Here is a 25,234-nt window from a genome sequence, read left to right on the forward strand (position 1 = left end):
TGTCTGCTTCACTGAAGTGTCTTTTAGTCTTTGCTAAAGGTGTCAACTCACACATGTGTGACTCTTCTGTCCCCTTCATATTCTTTTCTGTCTTATTGTCATTTCCAATCAGGCACGCTGTCTACATTTCTCTAGGTTTATAAGGAGTTTGGAAGTCAGGTGTTCATCCTCCAAGTTTGTTCCTTTATAAGGTTGTTTCAAGCTGGGGTTCTTCATATTCACTGTGAGTTTCAGGATAAGCCCATTAGTTTATGAAAAGTCTGTTAGAGTTCTGTTGGTATTGCACTGGATCTATAGGACTGTATGAGGAGAACAGACACCTGTATCTTCCATTGCATGAAGATGATTGTAGCGTGAGTTCTAATTGGTCTTAATAATAAAATCTGGAGTCAGATATTAAGTGGTTGGAGCTATAAGATCAGAACAGCAGAGCACCAGACACTAGTTCTTTCCTCGACAAAATCCTCAGATCAAATGGAGCATCCTGTCTCTACAAGACCTCAGACTGACTGCCTGGATCTGCTATCTCCTCCCACCTTATATTCCTCTCTTTTCCCAGCCACATTCCTTTCATTCTCCATCTCCCTCGTGCTGGGATTAAAGGTGTGTGACACCAAAGCACTTTGATGAAAGATGTGAGTCACCACTGCCTGAATCTGTTTCTTTTTTGGCCGGATCAATCTAATGTAGACCAGGATGGCCTTGAACTCACAGAGTTCTGTTTCTTAAGTGTTGGGAAAGGTGAGTTCCAACACTGCCTGTCTTCTGTGGCTAACTAGTGGCTATCTGCACACACTGATTCTCATGCAAGCTTTATTGTCATGGAAGAAACAAAATATCGCCACAGTCGATGAATCTATACATCTTTACTCTCAGCAATGAGTTGTCCCATTCAGTGTCTAGGCACTACAGAGAGGTGGGCAGATTTTTCCTAATTATTTCATATTTCCTGATGCTATCTCCAGTGACAGGGATTTTAAATTACAGCTTCCACACATTCATTTCACTGTGCTCAGCTGTCTGTGTTAAATTTAGACAGAGTTATTGATGAATCTTTTAGGTTAAAATATTTAATTACATTCTCTATGATGAAAATGTCTTTGATGCTAACATATATTTGCTGTGTTTAAAATTCAGTACTTTGAAGTTGCAAGTGAATTATGAGAAAAGAAACAAATGTCCAACACCCAGTTTGGGGGAAAATTTCAAAGGCAGCCACAGGTCAAAGGTTTGCCCCAATGGCATTTTTGGAATCATAGAGATAGTCCTTTACCTCCCAGCCAGCTCCATCAGGGAGGTGCTGAGATCACGGTGGAGAGAAAGAAGGGGATACATGTGAAGAATTAGGTATGTATGTGTAACTCCAGAAAGGTTTGTATTATGAAGAATACTTAGGTAATTATTTTCAAAATATCTAATATTATTTTTCCCAACACAAAAAGGAAAAGGTTAGTACTCGTGTGTTTTCCCTCTTGTTTTCCCATCCAGTCATGCAGATTTTAGCAGTGTTGCTGTCGACTTGTACAGAGGGGTGTTTTATGTATGGTTCTTTCCATGTTTATTATAACCATGACGCCTGCTAAGTGTTGCTCTGATGCCTACTTCCCTGTGCAGTTACTAGTATACAAGCATTGCTTGTCTTTGAGTAAAGTTTCCCTTTTATCTTTTGTTTATTAATGGATTTACTCATGCGTTTGTGTCTACTCAGAAACACCCATTTCTTAAAGGAGTACTCCTTTGTCATCATTATATACTGTGATGCTTAAATTATCCCATAACATGCCCGTGGGAGTACATTCAAGTGGACCTGCTCTTCATTTGTTATCTGTCTAGAATTCTGGATTATCTGACCACCCCTGGGAAGAAAGCCAAAAGCAAATGCTTCTTGTCAGTGATACTTTGTGTCCTCTGTCTATAAATGTCAGGTCTCTTCTATGAGAAGAACAGCAGGACTGCAGAGAGAACACGCAGAATGTTGACAAGAAGCTGACATGAGCCCTTGTTTCCAGTATGTGAGTCATCATTGCCACCAATGTGAGTGTGTGTGTGTGTGTGTGTGTGTGTGTGTGTGATGTGTACATGGGTGTGTATAAAGGGTCTGTGAAATGAACAAAGAAGAGGAAGATGTCACTGCACATCTTTGACCTGACTGGATGCAGACAGACTACTCCATCCTTATATTCAGTACAGTAGAGTGACAAGATCATGTGGGACTCACCAGGTGAGTCATTTCCTTTTCTCTTCCCATCTGTGTGACCAGCAGCTGGTCTGTGACTCCTTGTAGGAACACATCCTGTTGAGCAGGTCGCAGCAAAGAGCAGCACACTGTGAAACAATGGCATTCATAGACTCCCCAGATGACTGAACCCTGTAGGGGTCCCTTTAAATGACCAGGACTGAAATGGAAGCAATACCCATCAGACCATTTCCCCGAATGGGCCATGCATGACTGCATCACATTTGGAGGGATTGCTTATTAAGATGGTAGAAATCTGGATCCACAACAGACACTGAATCATGCTTATTAAAATGGTAGATATCTGGGTCCACAGCAGACACTGATTCAAACCCTAGGAAGTGAGTGTGGCATAGCCACTTCTTTCTGATGGCTGTCCATGTTAAAACATATTGCTAGTGTGTTTGATATTCTGTCTTCCAGGATATGAAGTCACAGACTGCTTAAGTCCATACCATGTTCTCTTGTTACTGCCTTAAATACCAGTGTGTTGCATGGCATATCAATTAGACAAATCAATTTCTTCGTGTACGTTTATCCAGATATTCACATAGTGGCCTCTTTAGTGAACACCTTGTTCCTGCACTGTGAAGACTAGCACGGGTCCTTGTATATCGTGTTAGATAGGCAAACTGTCAGTAAGCAGAAGAAATCAGTAATCACAGCAATTCCGTGTATTATTGGCGCTTTAAAGATCATAAAGGGGACAGGAAACAGTTGTGATGGGGATTGTCGTATGTGATGTTACCCCCTAAGGTTTCAGAAGTTAGCATGTGATCTGAGTCCTGAATGGCAAATAGAAGCAAGACCGTGCACAAACCAAGTTGTGGGCGTGCTTGCTTCCATGGAGAACAGTGGATCTAAGAGCAGAGAACAAGGCTAGTTGCCAGAACCTTGAAGACAACGTGGACACTGCTTGAGATAGGACAGAAAGGAAAATGTTGTCATTGTCAGCTGTGTATGACATTTGGATTATATGATCTGTGTGGAAGGTGAGTTATGGAATTGTCATGATTTGTTTCCTTTTGGTAGAAGGTGACTTGGCACTGCACAGAGAAAGGCCTGGGGAGGGCGGGATGAGGTAGTGTGTGGAGACAGTGGAGATGGTTCCGAAGACAGGGGAGGGATGGAGGTATGAAAGAGGGATGAAGCCATGCTGCATCAGCATGATCAGCAGGATAGCTGCCCTGTGCAGCCTTGTCTGGGAGAGGGCAGATAGCACCTGGATGCACTGTGCATTTTCCTTGTGGAGACATTGCTCTAACATCTCTGGATTTGTCTGACCACATTTAGACACGGTGCTTCCATTTAATGACATCAGTTATTCCACGTGTATTGACACAGGATAGTTTGAATACCCAATCTAGTCATTGTAAAACTTATCAATTTGATAACGAGTTGCTGATGAATAATTTTCAGATGTAAAGTTTTCTAAGTACAGCTAACTGTAGCATAATTTCCAAAAGAATAAGAATCTAACATTTGTCTCATAAAAAGTGAACACAAAATTCAGTGTATTTTTGAAAATGGCTGTTCTACAGCATGTACTGCTCTTGGCAGGGTTACAGATGAAGGAAGTGAGTAGGTTTTAGGCAGAGTTGAAGTGAAATCAGTCTCTAAATTCTGCAGCAACTGTTTGTCCCTATTTCTTCAGAAGAAGACTGCCTTTAGAAATGCTTATTTTTGACAGCTGGGCATGGAGCAAACATTCACAAGACAGAGGCAGTTGGATGTCTGAGTTCAAGGCCAGCCTGTAATTCCAATTGCATATATCAACATTAGTCTGTCACATATGCAGGAACTTGTGACTGGTATTTAAAGCAGGTATTATCACTAAAGACCCACAAATTAGCACATGAGCAGTGTGATGCTCTCAATTCACAGAGTGGGAAGCACAGCTCAGAGCAGAGGGTCTCACTCTGTTTTCTCCTCACAGAAATTACCAGCCTGTGTTTGGAAAATGGGTTCAGGACATCCTGGCTCAGGGAACCAAAGTTGCTGGGGCTAGGAAGGTCCCACATCTCTCTGACTCTAGAAAAGTGGTTCAACCTGTGACTTGACCCCTTCAGCAAACATCTATCTCCAAAACTATTTCCATTGTGATTCTTACCTGTAACAACTTTACAGCGGTGATGAAGCAACAGAAATAATTTTCTGGTTGGGATCACCACGCATGAGGGACTGTATTAAGAGTCACGTCACAGCATAGGAAGGCTGAGAACCATTGCTGTACAGACATCCAAACGCAGAATCCGGCTTCTCAGATATGTCTGGGATCCCTTCATCATTGTCCCCATACTCCTAGGGAGGCACAGCCCCACACCAGGACACATACACTCACATCTTCGTGCAAGGGAAATCCTGTTCTTCTTTCTCCGTCATTTCTATTTCCACACACTATATTTCCAAATTTTCTTTTTTATGTCTTCAGCACTGAGCTTAAGGATGTGTCTGATTCTTTGACCAACCTTTTTCCTGTTTTGTGATTCTTCTGCAGGGTCTGGGTCATTGGCTGTGCACACACATCCACAGACAGTACAACAACAGCCTCTAGTCCCTTGTTGCTGACCTTTGGGAAGCTGGGCATGTAAGGTAGGTTTGCTGGCAGGAGACTTGCTCTCGGGAACAGGATGTCCTTGCCAGAGGCTGGACTCTAGGATGCTACAGCACTTAGATCTGCCCAGCATCTGACGGCCCGGTCCCAAGCTCTTCACAAATGTGGTGGGAGCACATGTGGGGATTTTTAAAAGTGGTCCCTAGACACTGCTATTGCTCCCCTGGCTGTGCACACATTCCCAGCTATATTCTTGATTTCTCTGGTAGCTGTTCAATGAGAATGCTATACCATGAAAAGAAATCACTGGTGAATTTAAAAAGCCACAGTATGGGGACTGGCGACATAGCTCTCGTGGCAGAATGATTGCCTAGAACGGAAATTGCTCTGTGTTCTTTGACCCTCTCGGCATGTTCACCCTCACCTGTAATACCAGCACTCAAGGCGTAGAGGGAGGAGGAAAGAGACAAAAGAGTCATTACTGTTTATGAGAGTATGGCTCCCAGCCCCCATGGCAGATAGCTCACAACTGCCTTTAACTCTAGCCCCATCAGGAGTCAATGCCTCTGCCAATCATGTGCATACCACAGACAGACAGACAGACATAATTAAAAGTATAACTAAAATCTAAACAAGAAAAATAAGAAGCATCAACTCCAGGTCATTGACCAAGGGGAAAACACAGTGGATTTTAAAATATGAACATTATAAAGGCTAACGGAATCTAACAGTCTACAGTCTGGCAGGGGAGATGACTCAGTGGTTCAGAGTGCATTCTATTGTTGCTGAGGATCCAAGGTAGTTTCCAGCATCCATTTCCAACATCCTTGAAGGACCATACCTCAGCTCCAGGAAGGTATGACCTCTCCTGACCTTTGGAGGCACAGGAATTCATGTGTACATACACATAGGAATATACACAACGTAATTATTATTAAGTTGTGTACATTTTAAAATTATGTACAAATTAAAATAATTGTTGTGAAACAATGAAGAAAAATGGTCAAATGCCAGGCAGTAATGAGAACAGTTTTCATCAGCGTTAGGTGGCAAATGCGTGCACTTCCAGCTATTTGAACACTGGGGTTACACGATCGATCATTAGTGCTAAAAAGTTTCAGAACAGCCTGAATAGCATAGAGAGGCCCTAACTAACAATGAAAACCAAACAAAAACCTAAAATATCTCGTCAATGCTAAATTTCCTAAAATAGCAATCTTAGAATTCATGGTTTTTCAAGAGATGTGGATCATTATAAAATAAATTTTTGCAGGGAAATCAATGATAAAATTACTTATTTCTTGGGAATTCACCCATATACATGTAGAAATGGAATGAAAATGTTACTGGGCCGAGAAGAAAACAGTAGCATTAAGAATGTGTTTACATTAAAATGAATACATGAGCTGGGGCAGTGTGCTAAGCTTGGAAGACCAGCAGCACTCTGAAGGCTGAGGGAGGAAGGGGAAGAGTCCCAGGCTGGGCTGGGCTGCTCTGAGACTCTGCACTAAACACACAAAGTAGTTAGCAGGACTATTATCATTCCATTCACTGTGGGAAAGTTTCAGCTTAGTTCTGTCATGGGAAGCCATCCTCTTTCCCCGGATATGAGGCACATCAATGTACGCCCCTGGCCCAGACATTTTAAAGATTACCATCCCCTAAATGGGAAGGCAACTTCGTCACCACCACATACAGCAAGGCGTATAGAAAATGGTGGCTTGGACTGTACTCAGATTGCTCACTCTCAGGAGATTTCCCTGCAGACAGCCCTGTGCCTTAGGGGTAGGAATCAGCCCAGCGACAGACAGATTTCCTTATGGTACTATATGTGCTTTCCTGTGGTGTTTGAAATTTCGTATCCAGGAAGGAAAGTACTTTAAAGTGTAAACTGAGAAAAATGCTTGCGCTCGGGTGGTAAAAGTGGGGCTGGGGAGACAGCTAAATCAATAAATTGCTGGCCTTGTGGGCATGAGGCCCTGAGTGTCATTCACAGAGAGCATTATCAAGAAAATGAAGTTAAACTACAGCAGGAAAAGTAGTAGGTGTGGTGGGACATGCTTGTGTGTGAAGGTGGAGGCAAGCCTATCCCTGGAGTGTGCTGCCCAGCCAACCCAGCCTGCCTTGCGTGTTCCAGGCCAGTGAGAAACCTTGTCTAAGAAAAACTTCAGGGGGATGGCACCTGAGGTACAACACCGGAGGCTGCCTTCTGTCCCCTGACCACATGCATGTATGCATACAATTGCAGAAGCAAACACATATGCACACGGGCACACAACCACACACTGGATAAACGATGTTTATACCTTCTGTACTTTAGAAGTAGTCATTGTGTTCCGTTTCTGGGCAACGAAGTAGAAGGACAAATGGAATCTATTTTCATGCTCTGTGCATGCCTGTGTGCATATGTGTGTGTGTGTTTGCACACAGAGCTCCACCATCTCTATCTAATGAGGCTGCTTTATGTTAGCCTTAGACTGGGATTGGTCTCCAATCTCGGGTTTACATTTGATATACCTAAGATGTCAAGGTTTATGTGCCAGGAAAATATACTGAAGTGAAAAAACACTGCTTTATCTCCAGAGGTAAGGTCCCTTCAAGTCCAGGTCACAGTCAATGTTCCCTCCCACCCAAACATAGACGCCACTGGGCCCAAGACTCTCACTGATGTAGTCCCCATTATGGCCAGGAGGTGGCATTCAAACTACATGCCTACATTTGTTTTCTTAAAAAGGGCTGATGTTTTATGGAATACAATGCGTTTTCAGTGTATTTGGAAAGCTGGCACACATATAGAGCAGTTCCATTTATGGACTCCAGCAACTGTAGTGCTCCACAACTCACTTCATCCTCCCTGAGTGTAAAGTGGGCAGTGCACACGGGATACAGAGTGGTGCTCTGTAGAGAATATGAAAGTGGTGGTCACCTTGAATCCCCTGACACTGGAATGGATGGATTTCCTAGACTTTCCATCTCCTCTCCAGGAGGCTGTGGTACAGTCTCCAGATCGCTGCCTGCCAGGCAAGTTGTATCCTGGTCAGTCACTGCAATTGTGTTGCACCATGCCTGCTGGGGACTTCCAAGAGCAACCTGGTATTTGTGGTGTGGTAGCCAAGTATGTTTCCATGGTGTTTGTGGTGTGGTTGCCATGTACTTTTCTATGAATATGCTCTGCATATGACTCAGATGTAACATGTATTCACCCTTACGATGTAGAACAAACTTTGGGTCCCTTCTCTATTGCAGGGAGATCTCCAAATTATTTCCTTTACCTCACCATCATTTTGGAGCCACTAATTTGATATTGAAAGAGAAATTATCCCCTGTGCCCTACAAGAAGAGATAACACAGAAGAAAAGAGGCAGGAACTGCAAGTCCCTTGACAGCCACAGGACATTGACTGAGCTACTGTTCTATTGCTGGGAAAAGGCGCTGTGCTGAAGGGAATTTACAGAACAAAGCATTAAATTGGGAGCTTGCTTTCAATGTCAGAGGGTTAGTCCAGTACCATCACTGTGGGCAGCATGGCAGCAGGCAGCCTGGCAGGGCACTGAAGCAGTAACTGAGAGTTTACATCCTGATCACAGGCAGGAGGCAGAGGTCTTTTGAGTCATCAGAACTCACACCCAGTGACACGCCTTGTCCAAAAAGGACACACATCCTAATCTTTCTTAAATTATTCACCATTGAAACATTAACCATAGGAGCTTACGGGGACCATCCTCATTCAAACTACCACTGTCATGTAAGGGATTTCCTCTGCCCCATCAGCAGCTGCAGAGGGAGAATTGGGGCTGGTTGAATACTCATGAGTGCATTGACTAGAATCTGTTCCAAGATGTCAGTCATTAATACAAGAGACTACTGTGGGACATTTGGGCAGAGCAGGAGGCCATTCCAGTTACTTGTAGACAGTAGTCCCCTTTTGGCCCTCTTCATGGACAAACCTGTGTATACTAAAACTGTAAAGACCTTGAGCACACAGGAATTTATGAAACAACATCTGTCTTGGTCACTGTTCTATTGCTGTGAAGAGACACCATGAGCAAGGCCACTCTTATCAAAGAAAGCATTCACGTGCCTTGCTTATAGTTTCTGAGGTTGGTCTGTTACCATCACGGCAGGGAGCATGGTGGCACACAGGCAGACATGGTGTTGGAGAAGTAGCTGAGAGTTCTATTACCTGATCCACAGGGAGAGAGAGGCTGACACTGGGCCTGACATGGGATTTTGAAATTCAAAGCCCACCCCCAGTGGCACACTTCCTCCAATGATGCCACTTCTACTCCAACAAGGACACCACATCATCTAAGCCTTCTCAAAGAGTGCCCCTCCTTGGAGACTAAGCATTCAGATACATGAGCCTATGGGGACCATTCTTATTCAAACCTCCACACCACCTCCAGACTCCAAGAGATTTGAGCTCTGTGTTTGCCAGGCGCATATCCCTGGGATGGTCTATGCTGTAAAGCTTCCCTTTTATCCCACATTGATGCTTCCCCAATTTTCTGCAAAGAGGATGTGGGAAATTTCTCTCTTTTTTAGCATAAGGTGACCTTCTCCCAACTTTGTGCTCCTATAGGGGTAGCATAAACACAACTTGGCCAGTAAGGTTTCCCTTCAAATTCTGCAGTTGCTTCTAAGATACAGTCTGAGTCATTATACCAGGATATCAGATGTGCACATTGCCAGAGTTTTGTGGAACTCATCAATTTCTCAGACATGCACAGACAGGTGTTCTCTTCGGGTGCTTAGCTGACTTGGGGCAAATGAAAACATCGTGCAACTAACTAAAACGGGAAACTCGGAGATTTGAATTGTCAAGATGCTTGAAGAAGCAGCCCCACTGGTAAAAGGAAGTGTCCTTTAGTCATTTCTTGTGAGTGGGCACAAATATCCACAGGGGAATTTCCTTTTGTAAGAAGCAGCTATAGAATGAGATGGTGGCACATGCAGACAGGCTACCACCATAATAAATTCCTAATGCACTGAAGTAAGTTAACTATGTACGCCACCGTTGGGGAGCTGGAGAGATAGATGGTCCATGGCGAGAAAAATAATCTGTTAAAATTGGAGGCAGGTGGCCAGGCGGTGGTGGCGCACACCTTTAATCCCAACACTCGGGAGGTAGAGGCAGGTGGATCTCTGTGAGCTCAAGGCCAGCCTGGTCTACAAGAGCTAGTTCCAGGAGGGCTCCAAAACTACAGAGACACCCCGTCTCAACCCCACCCTCCAGTGGAGGCAGGTAACATCTGATGATTCATGTCAGAATGGCAGGATCACAAGCCGTCTAGACAGTTGGTCTATAGCCATGAGAACTGGGGCGGCTGTCGGGGATTCAAGGATCCATGCATTCGGGGTAACAGAAAAATCAGTAGGCTCTGGTTGGTGGCATCTTCTGGACATAATAGGAAAGCTTTTGAGAAATTACATTTCCAGTGATTATCTCTCAAATGAGCAGAGGGATTTTTACAGAATTGCAATCCTTCACATACTATATGGTACATAGAAGGACCTTACCCTAACCCTAACCTTAACCCTTGGGGAGCTGAGGCAGTAGATGGTCCATTGGTTAGGAGCGATACTTGCTTCCCCAGAGGACCTGAATTCAAATCCCAGCACCGATGACAGGAAGCTCAAACCATGTGCAACTCCAGCCTCCGGGATCCAACACTGCTGGATACTGACATTCACATACATAGCCCTCCTAACCAGGATTAAAGTAAATCTAAAGGCAAAGACAACCAATGAAAATTGGGAAAAGTTTTTCCCTGTCCTGTTATATTTTGAGGAAAAGTTTTGTTTCTGTTCATTAACAACAACAACAAAAAAAAGCATTTAAAAAATTTTGAAAGATGCCATTTCATGGTGATAAAATAATCTGTTAAAAATGGAGTCAGGAGACATCTCCTGATCCATGTGGGAACAGCAGGACTGTTTCCTATCACATACCCCAATCCAGAGCCCCTGCACATACAAACTCACTGTCTCTATTACGCTCCCACACTACTGGTGGGGATTTTCCACTGTAAACATAGTGAGGCCTGCTACCACAAAGCTCAGGGAAGTACATGAATTCCAGAGCTTTCTGACATTTTTTAGAGGGCTGGACTCCAAGCACGCCTGTCACCTGGTGTGGAAGGAATACTGAAGGTTCCTGCCACGTTTCCCCCCTGTTTTTTCTTAATCTCATCTGCTGCTTCCTCTTGTGGAGGTTGTGAGGCAAGAGAGGCTGCTCATCTCAGCAACTGGGAGGACCAGACTCTTCCCATTTCTGCGGCCACCTGGACACTTACCTCACCCTGCAAGAGCAGGGATGGAAGGAACATTGTGAAACACCGCCTCAGGGTCAGGGTTCCCGAAGGAAAGGCTCTAGGGAAACTGGGAACATGGTCACCTCTGCCCTGAGCAGTGTGGACAGCGGGAGAAGAGGGACTGCTTCCTTAAGCAGTAGAAAAATTCATAGCTTTAACAAGAATTTATTGTATATATTTATTGTGCTGGGATGTAGTGTGTTCAAGATCAGAGGACAATTTACAGGAGTTGGCTCTTTTCTTCCACCAAGTAGCTTCCAGGCCTCAAACTCGTTGGGCTGGGCTGTAAGCACCTTTTCCTGGTGAGTCATCATATGGGCCAAGAATTCCACAGTCTTGGTTCTTCCGTGTGCATGTACCAACCCTGCCATAAAAGAATGCATGTATGTTTCCATTTGGCCAAAATGTGCAAGTCACACAATTTTAGTAGATGTTGTCTATATTCTTCTAGTGTTAGAAAGTAGAATTGCTTTTTATTTTCTCTAATTTCCATGTGTGTTCCATAGTTTACATTGATGCCCCAACATATGTCTTGGGGTAATTCTGGACTTCATACTCTAGAAGGGAAAGCTTAATGACTAAGATGTCTCTATGCTACACCCATTTAAATGGAAAATGTGACAGAAGAAAAGCCCATACATTGCTGGAGGAGAAATTCCATGTACTCCCTATGTAGAAAAACTAGGCAGTGTTGACCAACAGTCAGATGTGAAGCTTCCGCAGCTACCGCAGTCCCAGGTTCTAAGGGGAGAGACTCAGACATGATGTACACACGAGAGAACATGCACAAGAATGGTCCCACAGCAAAGCTACACATGTCCAAGTGGTCCCAGATGACCTGACCCCAGAAACCTCAGAAATCCTCTCTGGAATGGAAAGTTGCAGTCTGTATATTAATCTACGGGTTTTTTGGCAGCTACGTACACGCTAACACTCAGATGTATTGCATAATTGTCTAACCATCCCCAGATGTCGGGATCCTAAGGGCACTGAACTCCCTGAGTTCTCTGAGTGAGTGGTCCCCCACACTGCCCTCTGATGCCCCAACCTTGCCTATAGGGAAACTCCATAGTTGCCTTGAAGTCCTGCAACTCACATTTTGATCACCAGATGGCGCGCCTGGCTCTATTTTCTAAAGGCTAGTTTTCCCTGAATAAATTAATATTTTTAATGAAAGAAAAAAATACTTCTCAAAATAGGTAACAAAATAATAAGTACCAATATGCCATGATTCTCTTTGTGTACTGTGAATTCTACAATATTGAGTGAAGGTACACACACAAACACACACACACATATACACACACACACATACATTTCTTCAGCCATGTCATCAATTTATTTCTGTGAATTAGTAGTTTATTGTGTGCCAGGCATCATCATTCTAACCCCACACCTACATGTCTCACACAATTCCTTTTTCCCTCTTTTGATCGGCTCAAGTGGATTACCATGGAAACCATTCAGAGACTGCCTTAAACTGTCTGGTCCACAAAGAAAAACAAATGCTGCCTTGGAAACCAAGGAAAATTTGGCCCATCCTTCCCACAGTGTTCGCTATCAGGTCCCACTCTTCTCCTGGCTATATCTCCCTTACAGAGGGGAGGGAGGATAAACCTTGTGTGGTGTCTGTCTTGGAAGTTATCCTGGGTGAGGAGTAGATTTTTTTTCTGATTCTGCTTCCATTTGATAGTGCAGTTAACATGTATGGATGATCTATTAGAAAGCAATTTGTTTAAGGAGGACATTGAGGTTACACCACGCAAGTGACTTCCCTTTCCCACACTGTGGGCCTAGAACCAGAGCCACAGGACTCCGAGAGGAAGAGGAACCACATCTTCAAAGACAAAGACAGGCAGAGGGTCCAGTCTGAGCATGTAACTCTCCTGATTTCAGGAAATGCTCACCACAGGTTTCTCACATAGCAGTCACCTCCTCTCAGCTCTCCACGTGGGTAGTCTGTGAGCAAAAAGACACTCTTCTCCATTGCTGGAGAGAATGCAACTGTTCTCCAAGCCTATGGATGGATCTTATGCTAGTGAAAACCACAAGCGTGCATTCTGGGACCAGGGATCTTTCTTCTAAGGATCCATCCCAACGAACATGGAAGGGGACACAAAGAATCTGACAGAGCAACAATGTAGAACTCCAAGAGCAGAACTATGAAAAACATCTGTGGGAAGGAAAGAGGGACAGCATGATCTCAGGTGTATCTACCACTCAAATGACTAGGTACGCATGTGCTTAGCCAGGTATGATGGTATGCATCTGTGATGCCAACAGGCTGATGGTAAAAACAAGAGAATAGTCGTTTTGAGGCTATCCTGAGCTACATAGTGAGCTCAAGTTTTACCTGACTTATATACTGAGATTCTATCTCAAAACAAACAAAATAATTTTTAAGAAGGCAACATGAAGTCCATGATTATAAAAAAAAAAAAAATAATTATAGAGTGATCTCCAGGATATATTGTGAATACACAACACAAGGTGAAGAAATGAGGCCAGGGTTATCTGCCTAATGTTTTCCTCAGTTACATGCGGCACATGGAGGTTAATAAATTATATAACCCTATTTAAAATAAATAAAGTCAGCTTTAACAAACAAAATTTAACTGTATTATAAATGTCACACTCAGCACTGCTCAGATTTTCGGTGGCCAACAGCCACAGACAGCTAGTGCTTCCTGGGCTGGGCAGTGCAGATGCAGAGCATTTTCATCAATTCAGAAAGGTGCATTGGGAACAGAGAGTGCACACCTTTATTGTGAGTGGGAGAATTGATAAAAAATGTATGCTTGTGCTTTGAAACACTGGATAGTTGAGCGCCCTCCAAGAAAAGAAAATGATCTCCTATAGAGTGCCCTGGAAGAAACCAGGACAGAGGCTGACATTTATGCTCTCGAAGATGCAGAAGTACTCATTCCATGCACTGATTCCAATCAACTACTTATCACCAACAACTCCATTGCTCAGACTGAGTCCACTAAAAACACTGCCCCCTCAAAGATGCCTGGGGAAAATGGCTGATTCCAGATTTGGGGCCAGGAATGCAACAGAAAAGTGCACAGTGACCTATCGCATCAGGAAGAATTTGGAAAAGACTAAGAAGTCCGTGTTAAAATGGAGATCTTCACTTGAGTGCAGCAAGTCAGACTTATCAGGGAGATGTGGAATATTTTCTCTTACAGACTGAATTAAAGACCAGACGTGATAGTAGTAGCCAAACCTACTATTTTATAATATATATGAATTTAATTGGAGTTACCTGACGAAAGGGATGATGCTTCTCCCAGAAACCATGGATTATTAAAAAGCCCAGTGCCAAGTGTGGAACACCCCCTCCAGCTGTTGGTCAGGGCTGTTCCAGTGATCCCCCAAAACAATGCAGGTATTGTTTTGATCTTGATTCCTATTGTCATTGCTCTTGATTCCTATTGCTTAAGACACCACACACGTTGGCCACAGGGTATGGAGAAATCAAGTTGACACTGACCAGAAACCTTCCTTCCTATTACCTAGTTTTCCTATTACCAGAAGATACTACCAGGCTATTGAGAGGAGGAAAGTTGTCAATGTTCTTATTCCTCTGTGAACTACAATAATGGCCAACATGGCAAGATATACCCATGGGTCAACAGTGGCATGAATATCACAGAGGTAACCAAGTAACTTTATGTTTCAATTTAAGGCCCACTCCACAGGAGGAAACACTTGCCTAGTACTATAAATTTGATCATGATCCCATGGTTGGCGAGTTCAGAGGTCCCAGAGGTGAAACTACAACCCCCACCACCACCACCACCACCACCACCACCATTACCACCACCAACATCACCACCACCACCATTACCACCACCATCACTACCACCACCACCACCATCATCACCACCACTACCACTAACACCACCACCAAAATTACCACCACCACTAACACCACCACCATTACCACCATCACTACCATTACCACCACCATCACCACCACCACCACCATCACCACCATCACCACCATCATCACCACCATCACCACCATCACCACCATCACCACCACCACCACCATCATCACCACCATCACCACCACCACCACCACCACCACCACCACCACCACCATCACCACCACCACCACCACCACCACCACCATCACCACCACCACCACCACCACCACCACCATCACCACCATCACCACCACCACCATCATCACCACCATCACCACCACCACCACCACCACCACCACCACCACCATCACCACCACCATCACCACCACCACCAATACCACCACCACTATCACTACTACTACCTTTACCACTAGTGCCATTACTACTACTCCTCTGGGAGGTGAACATTGTATGACACTTCCAGGTGTCACTAAGGTGAGCAAGTATTGCTGCAGAGATTAGAGAAGCTTCTTCATCAACTGATGTGTGTCATTAAATCACCAAGTTTCACGATAAGGGTCATTGGGTTTCCAAACCATCCAGGGAATGTCTCAAAAACACAAGAAACAACTGATATCAGAAAACAGCACCACTATGTGGACATGGAGCCAGAAAAGCCCAGGAATTTTTGCCCCGCCTCTTCCCCATAAGCCCCATGCACAGTCACTGCCCTGCCAACAGCAGCCATGGCCAAAGGTTCCACTCTCTACACACTGCAGCTGCATGGCTCCCATTGACCATAATGGCTGTTCCAACCCACTCTCGCAACAGTTTCTACTCAGTTCATTCTACACACAATAACATAACAACAACAAGAGTGAAATTGTGACTCTCTCCAAATCTTCCTTTCATAGTCATAATACAACTGAAAGACTATGAGAGTCATCTACCCTTTCCACCTCACACCGACATGACTACACTGTCCGCCAGCCTCTAGGCATGTCCTCTGCTCGTAGACCAAATGAGGTCCATGTGGACAAGCCCACCAACAAGGCTTGTATATCCCTTGTTCTTCTTGTCAATCAGGACTCGAGTCAAATGCTACCTGATGAAACCGACCTTTGGGGGAAACCCCACCTACAACAATCCCCATCACAGCCATTTTATGTCCACCTTGAGTTCTTTAAAGCACAAATAACATATGGAGTTGCTCCAATTACTGCTATCCTCTACTTACTGACAATTTAGCCATCTAACTCTGCTAGTCTTCTCAGTGCAGGAACCCGGTGCTCACAAAAGAGGCCACTATGTGAATATCTGGATAAACATACATGAAGGAATTGATTTATCTATTTGATATGCCATGTAACACACTGGTATTTATGGGATTAACAAGAGGACATTGTATGGAATTAAGCAGTCTGTGATCCATATCCTGAAAGACAGAATGTAAAACCCACTAGCAATACTTTTTTTTAAATTTTTTAATTTATTTATTTATTAAAGATTTCTGTCTCTTCCCCGCCACCGCCTCCCATTTCCCTCCCCCTCCCCCAATTAAGTCCCCCCCTCAGCCCGAAAAGCAATCAGGGTTCCCTGTCCTGTGGGAAGTCCAAGGAACCCCACCTCCATCCAGGTCTAGTAAGTTGAGCATCCAAACTGCCTAGGCTCCCACAAAGTCAGCGTGTGCAGTAGGATCAGAAACCCATTGCCATTGTTCTTGACTTCTCAGTAGTCCTCATTGTCCGCTATGTTCAGAGAGTCCGGTTTTATCCCAGGCTTTTCCAGACCCAGGCCAGCTGGCCTTGGTGAGTTCTCAGTAGAACATCCCCTTTGTCTCAGTGTATGGGTGCACCCCTTGCGGTCCTGAGTTCCTTGCTCGTGCTCTCTCTCCTTCTGCTCCTGATTTGGACCTTGAGATTTATGTCCGGTGCTCCAATGTGGGTCTCTGTCTCTGTCTCCTTTCATCGCCTGCTGAAGGTTAATATTCAGGAGGATGCCTATATGTTTTTCTTTGGGTTCTCCTTATTTAGCTTCTCTAGTATCACTCATTATAGGCTCAATGTCCTTGGTTTAAGGCTAGAAACCAAATATGAGTGAGTACATCCCATGTTCCTCTTTTTGGGTCTGGCTTACCCCACTCAGGATAGTGTTTTCTATTTCCATCCATTTGTATGCAAAATTCAAGAAGTCCTTGGTTCTTACTGCTGAGTAGTACTCTAATATGTATATATTCCATACTTTCTTCATCCATTCTTCCATTGAAGGGCATCTAGGTTGTTTCCAGGTTCTGGCTATCACAAACAATGCTGCTATGAACATCGTAGAGCATATACTTTTGTTGTATGATAAGGCCTCTCTTGGGTATATTCCCAAGAGTGGTATTGCTGGGTCCAGGGGTAAGTTGATCCCGAATTTCCTGAGAAACCGAAACACTGACTTCCATAGTGGTTGCACAAGTTTGCATTCCCACCAGCAATGGATGAGTGTACCCCTTTCTCCACAACCTCTCCAACAAAGGCTATCATTGGTGTTTTTTATTTTAGTCATTCTGACAGGTGTAAGATGGTATCTTAAAGTTGTCTTGATTTGCATTTCCCTGATCACTAAGGAAGTTGAGCATGACCTTAAGTGTCTTTTGGCCATTTGAAGTTCTTCTGTTGAGAATTCTCTGTTCAGCTCAATGCCCCATTTTATAATTGGGTTGGTTAGCCTTTTACGGTCTAGTTTCTTGAGATCTTTATATATTTTGGAGATCAGACCTTTGTCAGTTGCGGGGTTGGTGAAGATCTTCTCCCAGTTAGTGGGTTGCCTTTGTGTCTTAGCGACAGTGTCCTTTGCTTTACAGAAGCTTCTCAGTCTGGACAGCCATCAGAAAGAAGTGGCTATGCCACACCCCACTTCTCAGGTATTGATTCAGTGTCTGTTGTGGACCCAGATATCTAACATTTTAATAAGCATGATTTAGTGTCTGTCGTGGACCCAGATATCTACCATTTTAATAAGCACTCCCTGCAAATGTGATGCAGTAATGCATGGCCCTTTCGGGGAAATGGTCTGATGGGGATGGCGTCCATTTCAGTCCTGGTCATTTAAAGGAACCCATGCAGACTTCTGTCATCTGGGGAGTCTATGAATGCCATTGTTCCACAGTGTGCTGCTCTTTGCTGCTACCTGCTCAACAGGATGTGTTCCTACAAGGCATCACAGATCCCCTGCTGGTCACACGGATGGGAAGAGAAAAGGAAATGACTGACCTGGTAAGTCTCACATGATCTTGCCACTCTTGCTCAGGTAACAGGCTGACCAGACCACACCACACTTGGTTCTTCTCCAGGAGCTGGTTCTTCATGGAGAGTTCACAGTTTCCCCCTGTTCTACTAGAAGGCAGAGAAGGAGGAGAGAAAGCTCATGGAGAGGGGAGGAAGGCAGATGAGAACGCTGATGCACTCTACTGTAGTGAATAAAGGGATGGAGTAGTCTGTCTGCATCCAGTCAAGTCAAAGATGTGCAGTGACATCTTCCTCTTCTTTGTTCATCTCACAGACCCTTCCTATACAGACACACACACACACACACACACACAAACACACACACACTCACACACACACACACACACTCACACACTGGTGGCACTGATGACTCACATACTGGAAACAAGGGCTCATGTCAGCTTCTTGTCAACCTTCTGTGTGTACTCTCTACAGTCTTGTTGTTCTTCTCATAGAAGAGACCTGACATTGACAACCTTGAAAAGGAACAAACTTGGAGGATGAACACCTGACTCCCAAACTCCTTATAAACATAGAGAAATGAAGACAGTGTGCCTGATTGGAAATGACAATAAGACAGAAAAGAATATGAAGGGGACAGAAGAGTCACACATGTGTAGGGGACACCTTTAGCAAAGACACAAAGACACTTTAGTGAAGCAGGCATATGCTGGTCACCGAGTTTTTCTGGGACTGTTGTTGGTTATAGGAGGTACAGCCCAGCATCGTGATCAGCTGCCTAAGGATAACCCTGTCCCTTTGATGACCTTGACCTTGGTAAAGCTGGATCTATGATTAGGATGCAGAAAAGAATTTCAGGAAAAGCCAGAATGAAGCAAAGCTTGTGAGCTTATTAATGCTATGGAAGAAGCTCACATAGTATAGGGATGGCTCAGGAATGAAGGCCTGAGTGAGGACTAGAGAGACTTGAGATTAGGTTGTGTGAGGAGGGCAGGAGAGTGAGAAATGTGAAGATTTTTATGGTTCTCAGAGTTACATTGTTACATTATTACATTGTTTTAAAATTTCATGCTTTGAGTCTTTGAAATGGTTCTGTTTTTCCACTTGAAGAAAATATACAATAGGTTATTAAAAGTAAAAAATAAAAATGCTTTTAAATGTTCTTATCCCTTTTAAAAATCTTTTAGTAAATTAAATTGTAAGGTGAATATGTGATTCTGCCAACATTCTGGTCCTAAGTAAGCATAATTAATTAATTTTTTAATGTTTTTCACAAGGAAGTCTGTGCACCATCTGAGTGAATACCTATTGCTCACAGAGGACACCAGAGTTTGAGATCTCTCAGAACTGGAGTACAGACAGTTGTGAATCATCAGGTAGGTGCTGGGTATCAACCCTGGATCCTCTGGAAGAAATCCAGTGATATTAAAGAATGAACCCTATCCTCGGAACCTAGTTTATTTGCTGTAATTTTTAAATACTATTTGGGATGTCTTTAGTACTACTTGCATTATATCTGTGGGTAATTTCGACTCTATCAGTTGGGTGGAGGCTTCTTGAATGTCAGTTAGAAAAATGTAAAAATGATCACAGGGCCGGGTGGTGTTGGCTCACGCCTTTAATCCCAACACTTGGGAGGCAGAGGCTGGCAGATCTCTGTGAGTTCGAAGCCAGCCTGGTCTACAAGAGCTAGTTCCAGAACAGGAACTAAAAAGCTATGAAGAAACCCTGTCTCGAAAATCAAAAAAAAAATGATCACAGGGTGAGGGGCTGTGTATTCCCCTCTCATATCCCCTTCAATGCCCTGTTTTTCTGTCTTATTATGGGACAAGTGGGCATCCTCATGGACAAATATAAATATAGACAAGTTGTTTATCACCGGACACAAAAGTCAACCAAAATTAACAAATGATCTACATAGGACTAGAGAGACATCTCCGAGGTTAAGAGTGCCTTTGGCTATTGCAGAGGACCTGACTTCAGCTTACAGTACCCATATGGTGGCCCACAGATACCTATAACTCCAGATCCAGGTGAGCTGACAGTCTTTTCTGGTCTCGGCAAGCATCTGCATTCAAATGTGCATACGGCACACACAAACATATAGGCAGATGATGGAGGAAGGTCATTGGCTAATAAAGGCACTGCCCTGGCCCATTTTATTGGTTAGAGGATAGGTGGGAGGAGTAAACAGAACAAAATGCTGGGAGGAAGAGGAAGTGAGCTCAGAGACTTGACAGCTCTCTCGGGAGCAGACGCCTCAGAGAGAGACGACATGCCCCGCTCCCGGGATGAAGCTCCGACCCAGGATGGACATAGGCTAGAATCTTCCTGGTAAGCGCACCTTGGGGTGCCATACACAGATGATTAGAAATGGGCTAAATTAATATGTGAGAATTAGCCTAGAAGAGAATGGGCCAGGCAGTGTTTAAAAGAATACTGTGTCCGTGTAATTATTTTGGGGCATAAGCTAGCCGGGCAGACGGCTGGGGTGTTGGGGACACAGCCCCACCGCTCTTATTACTTCATATGGCACCCACGTGGACAACTGCTTCCACATAAAGCCTGAGACAGCTTGGGAAGTAATTCTAGAACAAAATGAAAGCATTGTGCCTGGTTTCTTGGTAGAAGCAATTTCTCGGTTCTACTCTGCTTGCTAGAGGCAAGCAAGCCCCTCATCTAAGAGAGACTTCCTGACTCAGCTTTAGCTACAAAGCCTGCAGCTCATTAAGAGGTCCTGCCACGAAACACTTAAACGGTGTTGATGCAAAGCTGAACACATGCTTTTCGGTTTTCAGCCATAGCAGGAAAAAAGCTGTGCCGTTTAAAAATGCCGGCTTTCTGGGCTGTCCTGCCAGGGCAAACTCTGACTCTTTTACGCAGATGGTTTGTGCGGTTTGCAAGCACAGGCTGCTGAAGCTCGCTTGCTGGCTACAGCCAGTACCTCAGCCATGAGGCTGGAAAGCTGAGGAATGGGCTGGATCCAGCCGGCAAAGCCACGCCTTTAATCCTACTGATATTGCTTGGTAAATTAAAGACTCGTGTGGTCAGAAAAAGAGAGATATACAGTAAAGAGAGATTCAAAGACAAACAAAATTTCTAAATGGTTTAAAGTGTGTTAAAAATATATGCAGACTAAAATTTAAAGTTCTTAAAAAACAAAAAAAAGGAAGAGAGTTGTTGTGTGTGGTATCACACGCCTTTAATCCCAGTGCCTAGAAGGCAGAGACAAACAGATTTCTGTGAGTTCAAGGTGTACTCGTTTACACCTTTAATCCCGAATGCCTGGGAGGCAGAGACAGGCAGATCTCTGAGAGTTCAAAGACAGCCTGGTCTACAGAGTTACTTCAGGTCAAAGATACAGAGAACCTGTCTCAAAAAGCAAAGAGTTAAAAGTAAAAATAAACAAAATAGACGTTAAAACAAAGCTGTACTGGGGCTGGAGAGATGGCTCAGTGGTTAAGAGCATTGCCTGCTCTTCCAAAGGTCCTGAGTTCAATTCCCGGCAACCACATGGTGGCTCACAACCACCTGTAATGAGGTCTGGTGCCTTCTTCTGGCCTGCAAACATACATACAGACAGAATATTGTATACATAATAAACATTTAAAAAATATTTAAAAAAAAAACAAAGCTGTACAAAGATGGAAAATACACAGAGAATCTTGATACTGTATGCTATTATGCTCTCTTTGAATTATTTGAATGCTGAGGAAGGAGCAACAGCTGCTAAAAGATATTTATTTATAAATACTGCTGAACTAATCCAACATAGATATTTTGAATTGGGATCTAAGGATATGATACTTTGGAAAGGAGTTTCTTATTTTGTTTTCACAGAGGATGAGACGCTGTTCATTTCTTCTATTCCAATATGGTATGATGGACCACGCCCTCCTGAAGGGTTGTTGTGAACATCTTCAAAAAATTGCTTCGCTCAACTGCCAACTGAGATGAAACTAGCACACAGGTTATACCATGAAAGACCTAATTAACGATGCCCCCATTCAGCAGGAAGCAGTGTGGAGACAAAAAACTGCACCCATGTTCCCAAATATGGTTTATAAATGTTCTTTTATATTTAAAGGGGGATATGATATAGATATGAATAATTTACATTAGTATAGATTTTGCTTTATTCATAGAGATTTAAGGTCAATTTTGTTATATGTATAAGTGTTTCTGATTTTGATTAAGGTATTGTGAGTGTGTAGTTCATTTAAATATGTACTATATAATTAAGAAATATAGGTTGTTAATGGATAATCATCGATAATAGTAAAGCTTGTAGTCATGTTAGTTAGATTTTCTAGACATATAGAGATATATTTTAGATAGGCATTCTTCATGTCTTTCAAAGATTACAGAATAGGACATTTAATGTTTTAATAACTGAGGACTTTTCATGACAATGAGACACTCTGCTCCTGGCAGCACCAATCTACTTCAAGAGGAAGATGGGCATCGAAGAGGCTTGTTATGGAGTTTGATAGCCATTTGGGCAAGAAACTGCTCTTGCCTGGACTATTGCATAAACTGGACACAGAGAACCCACAGAGAGAGGACTACTGAACTTGCCTAAGGTGAGATGATCTTTTGGGGTTCCTGATTCATGAAAGAGTCTGCGAGACATTCTGCAGGACACAACAGATAGTGACTGAACTGACTTTGAATTTTCCTGCTTTATGGAAATGTCTGCTGGATACCATGGGCCTGAAGGCTGAAGATGGATGCCCCAACGGTACAAAAGAACTTTGGGTGACTGTCCAGGCAGCGAGATGTCTTTGTCATTTCTAGAGTTTGAAGTTTCTTAGTTCTTGTTTACTTAGGTAATATATCTTTCTGGAGTCTTTGATGGAGTTAAGAATAGTTAGTTATAGTTATAGTTTTCCTTAGTTATGATAAAGATTATTGCAACTTTTACTTGATAACTGTTTTGTTATATGTAATTTTGCTATGTTAAAGTTAAAGCCTTTTTTTGTTTAAACAGAAAAAGGGGAAATGATGGAGGAAGGTCATTGGCTAATAAAGGAACTGCCTTGGCCCATTTTATTGGTTAGAAGATAGGTGGGAGGAGTAAACAGAACAGAACGCTGGGAGGAAGAGGAAGTGAGCTCAGACTCCACAGCTCTCCTCTCGGGAGCAGACACCTGAGAGAGACGACATGCTCCTGGCTCCTGGGCAGACACACGCAATGAAGCTCCGGCCCAGGATGGACATAGGCTAGAATCTTCCCGGTAAGCGCACCTAGGGGCGCAACCTAGGGGCGCAACACAGATTATTAGAAATGGGCTAAATTAATATGTAAGAATTAGCCTAGAAGAGGTTAGATAGAAATGGGCCAGGCAGTGATTTAAATGGATACAGTTTGTGTGTTGTTATTTCGGGTAAATCTAGCCAGTGGTGGGAGCTGGGTGGCGGAATGCAACCCGCAGCACCCCACAACATCTATAGATTTGCTTCTGTTTGTAAACTTCCTTTAGTCCTTTTTAGCAGTATGTCTCATATTGAGAAACACTTATGTTTACTTTTGATGATATCTTTTTATCTCCACTATAACCCTGGAGAATAATATATGTAGACCAAGAGATTCAGATTTGATAATTGCTTCTATTTCAGCACTTTAACAAATATTGTGCTTTATCCCTTGGCACCGTGAGGCAGCAACTGGTACAGAAGTCATGGAGGGGTGCTGCTTACTGGATTGGTCACAGGGCTTGTTCAGACTGGTTTCTTATTGAACCAGGACCACCCTCCATCAGTCACTCTTAAGAAAATGCTGTATGTCCTCCCAATCCAAGAGCAAGGGAGGTCTTTCCATTTTCTGGTGTCTTATAGCTCCAACTACTTAATATCTGACTCCAGATTTTATTATTAAGACCAATTAGAACTCACGCTACAATCATCTGCATGCAATGGAAGATACAGGTGTCTGTTCTCCTCATACAGTCCTATAGATCCAGTGCAATACCAACAGAACTCTAACAGACTTTTCATAAACTAATGGGCTTATCCTGAAATTCACAGTGAATATGGAGAACCCCAGCTTGAAACAACCTTATAAAGGAACAAACTTGGAGGATGAACACCTGACTTCCAAACTCTTTATAAACCTAGAGAAATGTAGACAGCGTGCCTGATTGGAAATGACAATAAGACAGAAAAGAATATGAAGGGGACAGAAGAGTCACACATGTGTGAGGGGACACCTTTAGCAAAGACTCAAAGACACTTCAGTGAAGCAGGCATATGCTCTTCACCGAGGTTTGCTGGGACTCTTGGTGGTGGTAGGGAGGTACAGCCCAGCACAGTGACCAGCAGCCTGAGGATAACCCTGTCCCTTTGATGACCTTGACCCTGGTAAAGATGAATCTAGGATGCAGTAAAGAATTTCAGAAACAGCCAGGATGAAGCAAAGGTTGTGAGCTTATTAATCCTGTGGATAAAAGCTCACACAGAATAAGGATGGCTCCTGCACGATGGCCTGAGAGTGGACTGGAGAGAGACTTGAGATTAGGTGTCATTGCAAAGGGTATGTGAGGTGGGCAGGGAGGGAGGTACAGTGGGAGACGGAGAAATGGGAGGATTTTTATGGCTCTAAAGTTACATTGCTGAAAGAATGTAATTCAGAAAAATTCAATATTAAATTACATTAAAGCCTATATTCAGGTTTTTAAATTAACTATAAGAATATTTTTACTCTTTAAATGGTTCTATTTTTCCATTAGGAAAAAATATTCAATAGGTTATTAAAAAGTAAAAAATGAAAATAAAAAGCAATGCTTTTAAATGTGCTTATTCCTTTTAAAGTTTCTTTCAGTAAATTAAATTGTAAGGTGATTATGTGACTTAGACGATAGAATAGAGTGATATCATCATCCATCTCAAGGCTACAAGTATTCTGCCCCTAAGAAAGCATAACTGCATTTTTTATTTTCTGCTTTTGAATGCTTTTCCACAGGGAAGTCTGTGCACCACGTGAGTACCTAATGCCCACAGACAGTACCAGACTATATGAGATC

The 25,234-nt window shown here is 43.3% G+C and overlaps 1 long non-coding RNA gene across 1 annotated transcript; it reads left to right on the plus strand.

The window, feature by feature from the left end:
* Positions 1–1,978: 1,978 nt before the first annotated feature.
* LOC121437234 lies at positions 1,979–19,535 on the plus strand. The gene is made up of 4 exons (XR_005972937.1): positions 1,979–2,034; positions 4,734–4,828; positions 17,828–17,887; positions 19,490–19,535. It is a non-coding gene; the product is annotated as an uncharacterized LOC121437234 (long non-coding RNA).
* The last annotated feature ends 5,699 nt before the right edge of the window (positions 19,536–25,234 follow it).

This window comes from Microtus oregoni, unplaced genomic scaffold, assembly GCF_018167655.1.
Source record: "Microtus oregoni isolate MIOR12 unplaced genomic scaffold, Mior012 000050F_ref0000143, whole genome shotgun sequence".
NCBI lineage: Eukaryota > Metazoa > Chordata > Mammalia > Rodentia > Cricetidae > Microtus > Microtus oregoni.